The sequence below is a fragment of the Arachis hypogaea genome, chromosome 4 (genome assembly GCF_003086295.3).
Source record: "Arachis hypogaea cultivar Tifrunner chromosome 4, arahy.Tifrunner.gnm2.J5K5, whole genome shotgun sequence".
In the NCBI taxonomy this organism is placed as follows: domain Eukaryota; kingdom Viridiplantae; phylum Streptophyta; class Magnoliopsida; order Fabales; family Fabaceae; genus Arachis; species Arachis hypogaea.
This window is the reverse complement of record NC_092039.1, coordinates 116654020-116666899: the sequence shown is the minus strand read 5'-3', so window position 1 is coordinate 116666899 and position 12880 is coordinate 116654020.

Here is a 12880-nt window from a genome sequence, read left to right as displayed (position 1 = left end):
TCTATGTAGGCCTTCCTATTGGCCTCTTATAAGGTGGAGGGAGACATGGCAGCCCATCTGCATCAGCCCAATATTCTTGACTAGGGACAGTGTTGATGTGAAATTGGTATGTTCTATTGTATGATTCCATAGTCAGCTAATGGTGGGCGTAATCTTCTGGTCGTTGATTTTTCTTTGAATTGCAGCAACTCCATGACAGCAAGGCAGACCTGTCAGTTGCCACTTTCTACAAGTGCAAGTCCTTTCGTGAGTGTTGACCCGAACTGTTTGACCATGTCTTCTAACTTTAAAGACATTGTGCTCATCGTCTCCCACCCATTGAGCTTCCCAGTAATTTTCTTCCTTCTTTTCCTTCTCCAATCTGCTCGTTTGGATAGGCGCCAGTTTACCCGTGTAGGCCATCAATGCATCTTTGTGCGTAGACATAGTCTTCATGAGGTAATATCTAATCTCCTCTAGCATGGTTATGATGCTCTTGCCTCTTAGCCCCACCATGATTGCATTAAGTGACTCCGCATTGTTATTCGTTATGTTATCCACTTTAGGCTAAGTGGAGAATCTTGATCTTGACCAAGTTTCTTGCTCATACTTAGATAGATATTCCCAAGCAGAAGTATTAATTCTCTTGATGGCATCCATACCTTCATTAAATTCCTGATCAGTCAGTGCCCTTGCACATTGAAATAGCAACTGTTTAAGTTCTAGGTCTTTCCAATGCTTGTTAACATTCCTCCACATATGCATAGTACAGAACCTGTGTTTAACCCTTGACATAACTTATTGTAGAGTAGGTATTAGCCCTTGTAAATAACTAAGTTAGACATCATATAGTATAAAATAATTTTACACACAATTTAGGGACTAACCTTCTGTTTGTCAGACATGAAGTGCCAATCAAATTGCCTATGATCCCCGATATCTTCCAACAAATACTCTAGAAATTCTTTCCAATTGGTCTTTATTTCTGCATCAACTACTCCATATGCAACTGGGAATAGATGATTGCGTCCTGAGCAGCGGCTGTCAGCAGCTGCCCCCCAAAATAACCCTTCAAAAATGCTCCATCAAGGCATAGAAAAGGCCTACATCCTTGCTTGAATCCCCTTTTGCAGGCATCTAGACAGATGAATAGAATTCTAAACTTAGGCAGCCCCTCTTGTTGTGAGGTTGTGCTCATACGGCAAGTAGATCCTGGATTGGCCTTACGCAGCTCAGTCAAGTAAGTCCTTAACTTCAAATATTGTTCCTTTTCTGTGCCCTCGATGACATCCTTAGCCTTCTCCATTGCCCTAAACATCATCCTCTCTCCGACACAAATATCAAATTCAACTTTGAACATATCTTGAGCCTCTCTATGGGACAAGTTAGGACATACCCTAATCTTGCTAATCAACTCCTCGGCCATCCATTTACAAGTGACTGACCTACTTTTATTACTCCTAGGACATGTATGCTCATCGACCAATGTTTTTATTTGGTAACTAGGTGGCTGGTTTCTCCTTGCACAGTAAACTTCCCATCAAGTTTCGTTGTAACAGATGACCCTGCACCTATGTGGTTCAACCTTGAGAAAAAATGCCTCTCTGCCCATCTGAATACTATACTTCCTGACTGCATCCTTAAACTGATGCATCGTGCCAAACTCCATTCCTAACTCTAGCCTAATTTTGCCAAACTTTGTATCATCAGGATTATGCTGAGGGAATACTGGATTTTCATCATCAGAATCAGAATCTGGTGGGGTGTGCAACTCTTCAGAATGATACTGATATTCAGTAGGCTCTTCATCATGGTCATTTGGGTTAGGAACAACCACCCTTGGGGCCTGATTCTCTTCCCTAGGTGGCAGAATCCTCTGGCCGGATGGACGGGGTCTTCGATAAATCCTCTGACCTTGAATCCCACAAGAGGTATCCTCATCTAATTCAACAACATTACGCATTCATATGATTAGGTTATTAATTAACGGATAGTTTATGGAAAATACATTTATAATCCAGAAAAAAAAAACATTACTACTAAGATCTACAATTTATATACTAACCAGCATGTGCATCATTATTGATTTGTGGTGCAGGTTGATCTCTACCAGATGGTTGGGGCCTCGCATGTTTCTTCCTGCGTCTTCTTCCCCTACCATCAACTTCTTCAGGATTAGATAGCCTCTCATGGTCTTCAACATGTGTCTGCTGATTGTCTCCTAAATTGGGGGCCTCATTTTCAATTATTCCAGCCTGAGTTTGATTGGAAAGGTTTTCAGTACCAGCCTCCTCTGGCAATGCTTCATCATACCCCTTTGTTCAATGTTGGTTCATCCTCTTCTTGTTGTTGCTCCTCATGCTGTGGGGGATCCTCTTGTTCATTTGCTTCATTTAATAAATGAGCTCCCTCTACTTCTGTATGTTCAGATCCTTCCTCCTCTTCATTTTGTTGGAGTTCTTGGTCATGATTTTGCTGATCTTCTAAAGGAGGCATGTCAACTTCTTCGTTGGCAAAAACCTCAGCCTCATCAACATACTCTGGATCCGCATCAACTGGATGCTTAAAATACAAGTGGATCCTGTTTTCATTCCTCAGTGCAGCATCACACATCTTAACCACATCGGCATCCCTTCTAAGCACCCGTAACCCGTTAGCTAAATCCATCCCTGGCTCCAACCAATAAACTTCATTATACCTAGTATAACCTAAATCTAGAAACAAGCCTTCAACAAGGAATATATTACAAGTATCAACATGAACCCTCTCGATGATACTCACTAAACCACCATTATACTTCAGCACACTATCTGCATCCTTCTCTAACCAACCCCGATGGTGATAAACAAATGTGATATGCGTAGCCATCTGACAAAAATCATCAAAAACGTCATAATCAGCTAACACAACACATGAAAACACCATCATCATACCTCCATTGCAAACCCCAAACAACTGATAATAACAACAATGCAAACATAAATTGCTTACCAAAACCTTGGTTGATCGATGGTGACTTCTTCACTCCATATCAACGCCAAACGTGATACTGCATGTGACGTTGCCAAATCCAAGAAACGAATATAAAGCGACAACAGACGAAGAGAAACAGAGACAACCACCCACAAACTCTTCAGTTTTGTGCATCCAACATAGTCTTAGTTAAATATGGTGTTTCACTTAGGGTTAATTTCGTCATTTCATTTGAATTGGGCAATTAGGGTTTGTTGAATTGGGGATACATGGACAAAACAGGATTGAGAGCCTAATACGGATGCCACGTTGGACTTCCGTTTGTCACATCACCAAGTTCCGTTTAACAGAGAAGGATTCTCCTCACAGTTGGGCAGATTTGCTCCGTTTTTAAATTTTTCAAGGGTATGATTGTCGTTAACGAAGATTAGAGGTATTTATGTCAGCATCTTACAAATTCGGGGACATAATTAATAATTTATTCTTTTAAAAATAAAAATTAGTTATTTTTATTTCAAAAATTTTATAAAATTGGAGTATTAACAATGAATATAATCTAACTAAGAATTAAGTTGAGTTTAAAAATATTGGGGTATTACAATTAGTATATACAGTGACATACCAACATATTTAATTATTTTCATTTACCAATTATAAACACAACCTCAATGCCAAGTAATGGTATAACTAAAATATATTTAAAATATTACATAACGACAATTTTTTAAATAAAATTTTGATATGCAGTTTAGTCTTTAATCTATTATAAACACGACCTCAATGCCAAGTAATGGTATAACTAAAATATATTTAAAATATTACATAACGACAATTTTTTAAATAAAATTTTGATATGCAGTTTAGTCTTTAATCTATTATGATGAGGATATTGTAAAAAATAAAAAAAAATTATAAAATCAAAATAAATAAAACATTAAAAATAAAAGTAAAATCAAATGCAAATATTGAGAATAGAAATCATACATATGTCCCTAAATAAATTCAACTATTAAGACGCCAAGAAAAGAATAAATTCAACCATTAATACAGACATAAATGAGTACATTTATTTTTCAAAACGAAGGAATGGAAAACGACATGTTAACTATGATCAATGAAGAGAAAGAAAATCGGGGTATTTAACCATTAATACACCCAAGAAGAAAATGATTACATTTATTTTTTAATAAGGTTTAATTATTCTGTTGGTCTTATAGTTTTGTAAAATTTTTAATTAGGTCTTTATATTTTTTTTAATTGAGTCTTTGTACTAAATTATTTTTTAATTGAGTTCTTATATTTTTTTTCTTTTATTTGAGTTCCTACATCAATTTTTTTATAGTTGAGTTCCTATATAATTAAGCTAATTACTACTAAGAGAGATCTGATTGAAAAAAAATTGATACAAGAACCTAATTAAAAAAATATATATAAAAATTTAATTAAAAATTTTACAAAACTATAAAAACAACGGAATAATTAAACCTTCTAATAATTAAAGATAAATGATATGATGATGACTTATTTAAAAGAAAGAAGTCTACAATGTGTAACCACTTGCAATTACAAAGACAAAGGAAGAGAACAAGAAAAGAAGCACAAAAGAGAGAAGATAGAAATACGTACTTAGGGGTGAGCACGGGTAGCAGGTATCCGATTATCCGTCTGAATTCGAACCGAACCAATTAAATTGGTTTTGAAACCAACGAATAATCGGGTCCAATCCAAATCAAACCAATAGCTTTTGTTAGTGATTGGTTCGGGTATCGGTTTTAGGAGTGCGGAACCTGAACCAACCTACAAAAATAAATATGTTTATATGGTTGTTCTATTAGACAATGATTATTCATTATTAATATGTTTAGATTTTAATGAGTTTAGTTTTTAATGTATTTTGTGTTAAACATGTTTGGATTATTTCTATTGATGTTACATGTTTATTCTACTTATTGAATTTTTAAGATAAAATTTTTTTTTTATAAATTTTAAAGTCATCAGGTACCCAATTAACCGAACCGAACCAATCCATTCTTAATTGATTTGGTTTGGTTTTAGTATATATACAAAAAAAACGTAAATCCAAACCAAACTAAACCAATTATATTTTGATCGGTTCAATTTTAATTTTATCATAAACCCAAATCGACCCGTGCTCACCCCTATACATCCTATTTAACTTAAAACCGTAATTGAAACTACTACAAATAATATACAAGACAAATTATTCATTCTTCATCAAGAACAATAAAGATATTTTTAAACTGTTTATAATTTGGGAATTCATATTTTATTTATAAAATTCATATAATTTTTTTGGTATATATTTATTTATTTATTTATTGTCTTCTATCATCAATGTTAATTTTATATGATCAACATTGATCAATTTATTCATTGATTCCTCAATCCCCCATGATCATATGTACATAAAACTATTACACAAAATTGATAAAAGTATCTTCAAACACACTTGTCTGACTCATAAGAGATGCTTCTATGAGTAACACACTGATTCCTCAATCCCCCATGTATGACTTCTATGAGTAACACGCTGATAGCTATATATAGTGGTTGAAAGTAGTCAACTCTAAATATAGGAGAAATAAATTTAGGAAAGTTCTAAATGCAAATATTATGTATAACTACATATTTAAAATATTCAATACAAAATCAAAACTAAAGATAAAATTAAAATCAATTGGTCAAATAAACATTAACATTATATGTTTTAAGATTAATTTATTTATCGAAAAAAGAATTATGTTTTGTATTGGGATTATTGATAAACGGAATAGAAAGAAGGATGATGAGGATTGACTTTGAAAAATAATTTTTGAATGAATTTAGAAATGAGATATGGATTGACGAATGATGATGATGATATTGAGAATGACTTAGATATTAATGAATGTTGAATGAATTATTTATATGGCTTATGAATTTGAATTATCTGAGACACGAGTTTTTCTGGATAGACGCAGTGGCTTGCCACCACTTGCATCATGTTGAAACTCGATACTCTGTTGACCCTACGACGTAAGAGTGATCGGGCACTTATAAATTCCCGGGAATGGTACCCCTATTGAGCGATTTGATATATATATGAGAAAAAGGTATGCATAGACTCATGGAGATGCGCATCGAGGGACAGTCCATGGGTTTAGCAAATTAGACTTGTCGGGTTGACTGTATAACCGATAGATAAGCTCATTAGCCATAGGACAGACATGCATCATATGCATTTGTATGCTTTGCTTGGGTTTGAATTCTGTTTTGGTTTGCCTAATTGTTAAACTGTTATTAACTGTTACCTGAACTATTTGTTGTAACTGCTACCTAAACCTGTGCTTTTCTTGTCTGTTTTTCCTGTGTTTGTCTTGGTGTGCTACTTTTGAGAATGAGCTTTGGTATCGAATTGATGATTGTGTTGATTGATTGCGTGGTTGATTTCTGATTAAGATTTTCTTATAAGAAAAGAAAGGTTTTGGATTTCTGGATATTTAAATATTGATTTTCAAAAAGGGTTTTTGGATGATTAGTTGTTGGTTTTTAAAAGATTCAAAGGAAGAATAATAATCATTGAGCTTAAAAATAGATTTCTCTTTAAATATCTTATTATGACAATTCTGAAACTCTATGGTGGGATCGTGTGGTTAGGTTTTCACTCCCTACAATTTTATCTTTTCAGGAGACGGATGAAAGAGCTCACGAAGGGTTGTATTGCGTTTCGTCTAGTCGATAATGCTATTTAGTTTTTATTTACTTACCATTTGCCATCAATATTATATTATGTAAGAGGGATATAGAAATTGTATGATTTGTATGTATATAATATGTATAGGTTACTTGAGTAAGAAGTTTTGTACATGTATATGCTTGTTTTGTTTTATTTAAAAAATATTCTTTTTCTGGTTTTAAAAAGAATAGTGATACGATTTCAAGTCAAAGGCTCCTATTTTATTATTAAGTATATGAAGTTGTCATAATACTTCTTGCTATCAGAGTAGCACAGCTGGAAGCGTGACATTCTGATAGTGAGGGTGTTACAATCATCATTACAAATTTTTAGATCTCTGCTTTCTACATATATGTCAAACCAATGACATGAACCTGGCCAACAAAAAGTGCAAAAAAAATAATGTCCTGCCGAAAAACCTAAAACACTACAAGAATATAGCCGATTAGCTACCAGGAAAAGAGTCGTAAAATCATCACTAATCTGACGCAAAATATAATTTGTGACAAATTAGCTACCGCCTAGCAACTAATGCTTTCCTCGCTAATTACAAGTCGCAAATTAGTGAGGCAAATACAACAGTCACTATTTTATCGGAAAGTTTTTTAGCTACCGAATAGTGATACGTAAAAATTTGATTTCACGTATTTACCGGCAAGTATACCGGGTCGTATCAAGTAGTAAAACTCACTTAGAGTGAGGTCGATCCCACGAGGATTAATGGATTAAGCAAGCAATAGTTAATTAATTGTTCTAGTTGGACGATTCATGTTTGAGTGATAAGCAACAAGAAATGTAAATGACTTGAAATTAAAGAAAAGCAATAAAGTGCAAGGAAAGTAAATGACAAGAAATTAAAGTGCTAAAAATTAAAGTGCAAGAATGTAAATTGCAAGGAATAGAAAGTACAAGAAAGTAAAGTGCAAGAAAGTAAATGACTAGAAAGTAAAACCAAGTGAAGTATTTCTACAAACACTTGGAAGGCATAAGTAAATGACAAGAATTTAAAGAGAACAATTAAATGACAAGAATTAAAGACAAGAAGTAAATAACAAGAATTAAGAATGAAATTAACATTGAGATCAAGAGATATTGCATTCTCAAGATCAACAATTCTCATCTCCACTTCAATCATGCAATCATTGATCTCTTGGCAAATCATAAGTAATCAAACCCCAATCTCTTGGTGATTTGATTTCTCTTGACTTGATCAATTGCCAATCTCTTGATCTAATTACTCATGAGAAGAGATGAAGAATGGTCTCTAATTTAGAGCCACACAACCCTCAAGATTTCAATTCAAAGTGATTACATCTCACATATCAAGCTAAGAATTATCAATCAAGAGAGTTGTGAGAGAAGAGCCTCAAACTAAATTCTATGACTCCTTTCTCAAGTTCATCATAGAATTTAAATAGATCTAATCCCTCTCTCGATAGTAATTAGATCTTTGAAGCACAAAGACTCTCTCTAAAGAAACAATGAAAGAAGAATTGAAGATGAAGAATGAAAATAAATCAACCCATTAAATTGCAATAGAGCTCTCTCTCCCAAATGTTGGAAATTAGAAACTCATCATAACAAAAATATTTACAAAAGTGTGAATGAAAGAAAATAGAAGAAGAGAAGAGAATGAGAGTGAAAGGGGAGCGGAGTCACCTCCACTCCTCCATGGTGTGTCCCAAATGATAAATCTAAGGCCCTATTTATAAGCTACCTAAATTACAAATTCAAATGAAATTACAATCAAATGCAAATTTTCTAATTACTTCTAGATGATTCTTGTGGCCTTGATTGATTGTTACTTGTGGCTTGACTTGGGCTTGTGAACTTTTAACTCCCTTCATAGAAGCTTGAAACATTGAAGAATAAATGAAGGGATTGGAGTATTTGGAAGTGGCCCAATGTGGAGTGTCATTGAAGTGGCATTTTGGGCTTTTGAAGGTTTGGAAAAACCTTACACGCTGAAGTATTGGTCTGTTTGGGTCTCCAAATTGAATGTTCACTATAGACTATTATATATCTTTGGAAAGCCCTAGATCTCAGCTTTCCAACGCCGCTGGAAGCATGTCAATTGGACTTCTCTAACCCAAGTTATGATCTTTTGAAGGTGAAGAGGTCAGTCTGGCGAACTGCAGGGACTTGTTTTACGCTGAAATTGTGAAGCTAAACGAATAGCAATTTGTCCCCTCAAATCATTGTCAACTATAAAGTGTTATATATGGTTGGAAAGCTCTGGAAGTCTACTTTCTAATGACACTGAGATCACTTCATTTGGAGCTTTGTAGCTCGAGTTATTCTTGTTGGAGTGTAAAGAGGTCAGGGTTGCAAATCCTCTTTGCTTCTCTTTGAGTTTGTTTCCAACTTTTTTGCCACCTTGGGAGTGTGCTTCCTCTATTAGTGCTTTTATTGCTTCATTTTCCATAATTTCCTACAAAATTTATTAATTCAAGCAATCAAAGCAATATTCAATTTAATCACCAAAACACTCCCATAATTAAGCATTATGAATTGATTTTTATATGAAAAAGCATAGAAAAACATAACATGATGTGTAGTCATCACAACACCAAACTTAAACTTTGCTTGTCCTCAAGCAAACAAAGAATTATTCAATAAAGATTGACAATCCAAGGTGAGAAGAATAGCAATTAAAGTTCATGGTTGGCTAGTTTGTTATGCATGTTACAATCTCAAAAGAAATTCAAATGATTGATGCTTCTATCTAGCTCATTTTATGAAATATTTTTCTTTATGTTCCTTACTTGAAACAAGCTTTTCATCTTTTTCTTAGCTTAGCTTCTTGGGTGCTTTGCACCATTAGTTAAAAGCTTTGACTCTAAATGCTTTGTTTTCAAGTATTACCACTTGTACATAAGCACCACAAGCATTTAATTAGAGGACTTTTTAAGCTCATTTATTCCTTTTCTTTACTTTCCTTCTAATCATTGGTGCTTAGAGCCTTGAGCTTTGAGGGAGTGCTTTGCACTTGAGCCTAGTCTTGACTCTAAGTGTTTTGTTTTCAAGCTTTTTGCTTGATACATAAACACCACAAGTACTTGACTAATGAAATGTCATTGGTACTCAGAGTCTTCAACTTTCTCATTTTTTCCTTTTTCTTTCTTAATCTTTTAATTGATTTGCTTGTTCAAGGTTTTCAATATTTCAAACATTTCATAAAATATCCTAGATGAAAACTTCAATTAAACAAATTCAAATGTAATTGAGCAACAATAGTCATGCTAGCCTTCCAATACTTATATGCTCATGCTAGATTCTTCTATAATTACCTTGTTTGTTTATGATCATGATACTTAATTACTTTGACTCACAAAATTCAAAATGGTAGTTATGATGTAAAAGCAACATGTTGCAATTCAAATATCAAGCTATGCTTTTCCAAAAAGAAGAACACACATGCATATAAAAGAAATGGAAGACAATCATGCAATTGAAAGTATAAAAGATAAATAAGAGGAAAAAGAACTTAACCACCTTGTAGATCTTCATCTTTGTTATTGTCATTTTCCTCCTACTCCTTCCTTTCCCAACACCAAACTTAGAATGATTGCTTGTCCTCAAGCAACAAATAAAATAATGGTGGTGGAATTTATGATTAATCATGAATGTCTTCAAGAAAGAGATGTAAGTAATGCATGTGTTTAAGCAAGCAAAAATTAAAGATGACAATCAAGGCACAAAGAAAAGAGACAATATGATTGCATCAATAAGTGAGTTGTGCATGGTACTATGCATGAAAGGTAAGTGGCAACACCAAACTTAGTGTGACACTTTCATTTTAGAATGATGCAAGTACCCACTAAAGATTGAAGATCAAATTGTTGCATGCAACACCAAACTTAGAATGCAATCATATGCCAAATTATTGAAAGTAAACTAAGCAAGGAAAGAAAATGTTACCAACAGTTGGGTTGCCTCCCAACAAGCGCTCTTTTAATGTCATTAGCTTGACATGTGGTTCTTAATTTTCTTCCTCTTCTTCCAATTGGTTAAAAGAAATGACTTCAAGGGAGAAGAAGAGAAAATTGATGCCCCTTGATTTGATTGTCTCCTAACAAGCCTTCTTTTGTTGTTATTAGCTTGATTCCTCTTGCTTGTTGGGGTGGGGGTTGGATTGCTTTTTGTTGACCTTCTCTTTTTCATGGATGTTGTCTTTTGTTTCTTGGTCACAATCCTTCTTTGAATGTTTTTATTGATTGCATTCACTTCCTTGATTTCAAGACTTAGGTGTTGTGTGATGGTTGGAGTGTCCTCTTCATCAAGAACCTCTTGGATTGATGGTTCAATTAAATCATCTTCCATACAACTTTCTACTTCATTGGAGTGTGGACTCCTGGTGCGCGAAATTGTGAACATTACTTTTTCACAACTCTCATAATCCCCGGTAATGGCTCCAAAAACGTGGTAGCTCAATACCATGGCATTACACAACTTCGCACAACTAACCAGCAAGTGCACTGGGTCGTCCAAGTAATAAACCTTACGCGAGTAAGGGTCGATCCCACGGAGATTGTTAGTATTGAAGCAAGCTATGGTCATCTTGTAAATCTTAGTCAGGCAAACTCAAATGGATATAGTGATGAACGAAAATAACACAAAGGTAAAGATAGAGATACTTATGTAATTCATTGGTAGGAACTTCAGATAAGCGTATGAAGACGCCTTCCCTTCCGTCTCTCTGCTTTCCTACTGCCTTCATCCAATTCTTCTTACTCCTTTCCATGGCAAGCTCGTGTAGGGTTTCACTGTTGTCAGCAGCTACCTCCCATCCTCGCAGTGAAAACTAATGCTCATGCACTCTGTCACAGTGCGGCTAATCACCGGTTTGGTTCCCTCCCCTACCGGAATAGAATCACTCTTTTGCGTCTGTCACTAACGCCCAGTAGGTTACAGGTTTGAAGCACGTCACAGTCATTCAATCATTGAATCCTACTCAGAATACCACAGACAAGGTTTAGACCTTCCGGATTCTCTTGAATGCCGCCATCAGGTCCTGCCTATACCACGAAGACTCTGATCTCACGGAATGGTTGGCTCGTTTGTCAGGCGAGCACTCGGTTGTCAGGCGATCAACCATGCATCGTGCAATCAGGAATCCAAGAGATATTCACCAAGCCTCAAATGCTTGTAGAACAAGAGTGGTTGTCAGTCACTTTGTTCATGAGTGAGAATGGTGATGGGCGTCAATCATCACCTTCATCAAGTTGAAGAACAAGTGATATCTTGGAACAAGAACAAGCGGAATTGAATTGAAGAACAATAGTAATTGCATTAATACTCGAGGTACAGCAGAGCTCCACACCTTAATCTATGGTGTGTAGAAGCTCCACCGTTGAAAATACATAAGCATAAGGTCTAGGCATGGCCGAATGGCCAGCCTCCCAATGATCTAAGATAGCATAAAATGAAGATAGCTACCAAAGTCTGATCTCGAGATCTAAAGTGATCCAAAGATTCTAATACAATAGTAAAAGGTCCTACTTATAAGAACTAGTAGCCTAAGGTGTACAGAAATGAGTAAATGACATAAAAATCCTCTTCCGGGCCCACTTGGTGTGTGCTTGGGCTGAGCAATGAAGCAAATTTCGTGTAGAGACTCTTCTTGGAGTTAAACGCCAGCTTTGGTGCCAGTTTGGGCGTTTAACTCCCATTTGGGTGCCAGTTCCAGCGTTTAACGCTGGGATTTCTTGAGGTGACTTTGAACGCCGGTTTGGGCCATCAAATCTTGGGCAAAGTATGGACTATCATATATTGCTGGAAAGCCCAGGATGTCTACTTTTCAACGCCGTTGAGAGCGCGCCAGTTGGGCTTCTGTAGCTCCAGAAAATCCACTTCGAGTGCAGGGAGGTCAGAATCCAACAGCATCTGCAGTCCTTTTTGGTCTCTGAATCAGATTTTTGCTCAGGTCCCTCAATTTCAGCCAGAAAATACCTGAAATCACAGAAAAACACACAAACTCATAGTAAATTCCAGAAAAGTGAATTTTAACTAAAAACTAATAAAAATATACTAAAAACTAACTAGATCATACTAAAAACATACTAAAAACAATGCCAAAAAGTATACAAATTATCCGCTCATCACAACACCAAACTTAAATTGTTGCTTGTCCCCAAGCAACTGAAAATCAAATAAGATAAAAAGAAGAGAATATGCAATGAATTCCAAAAA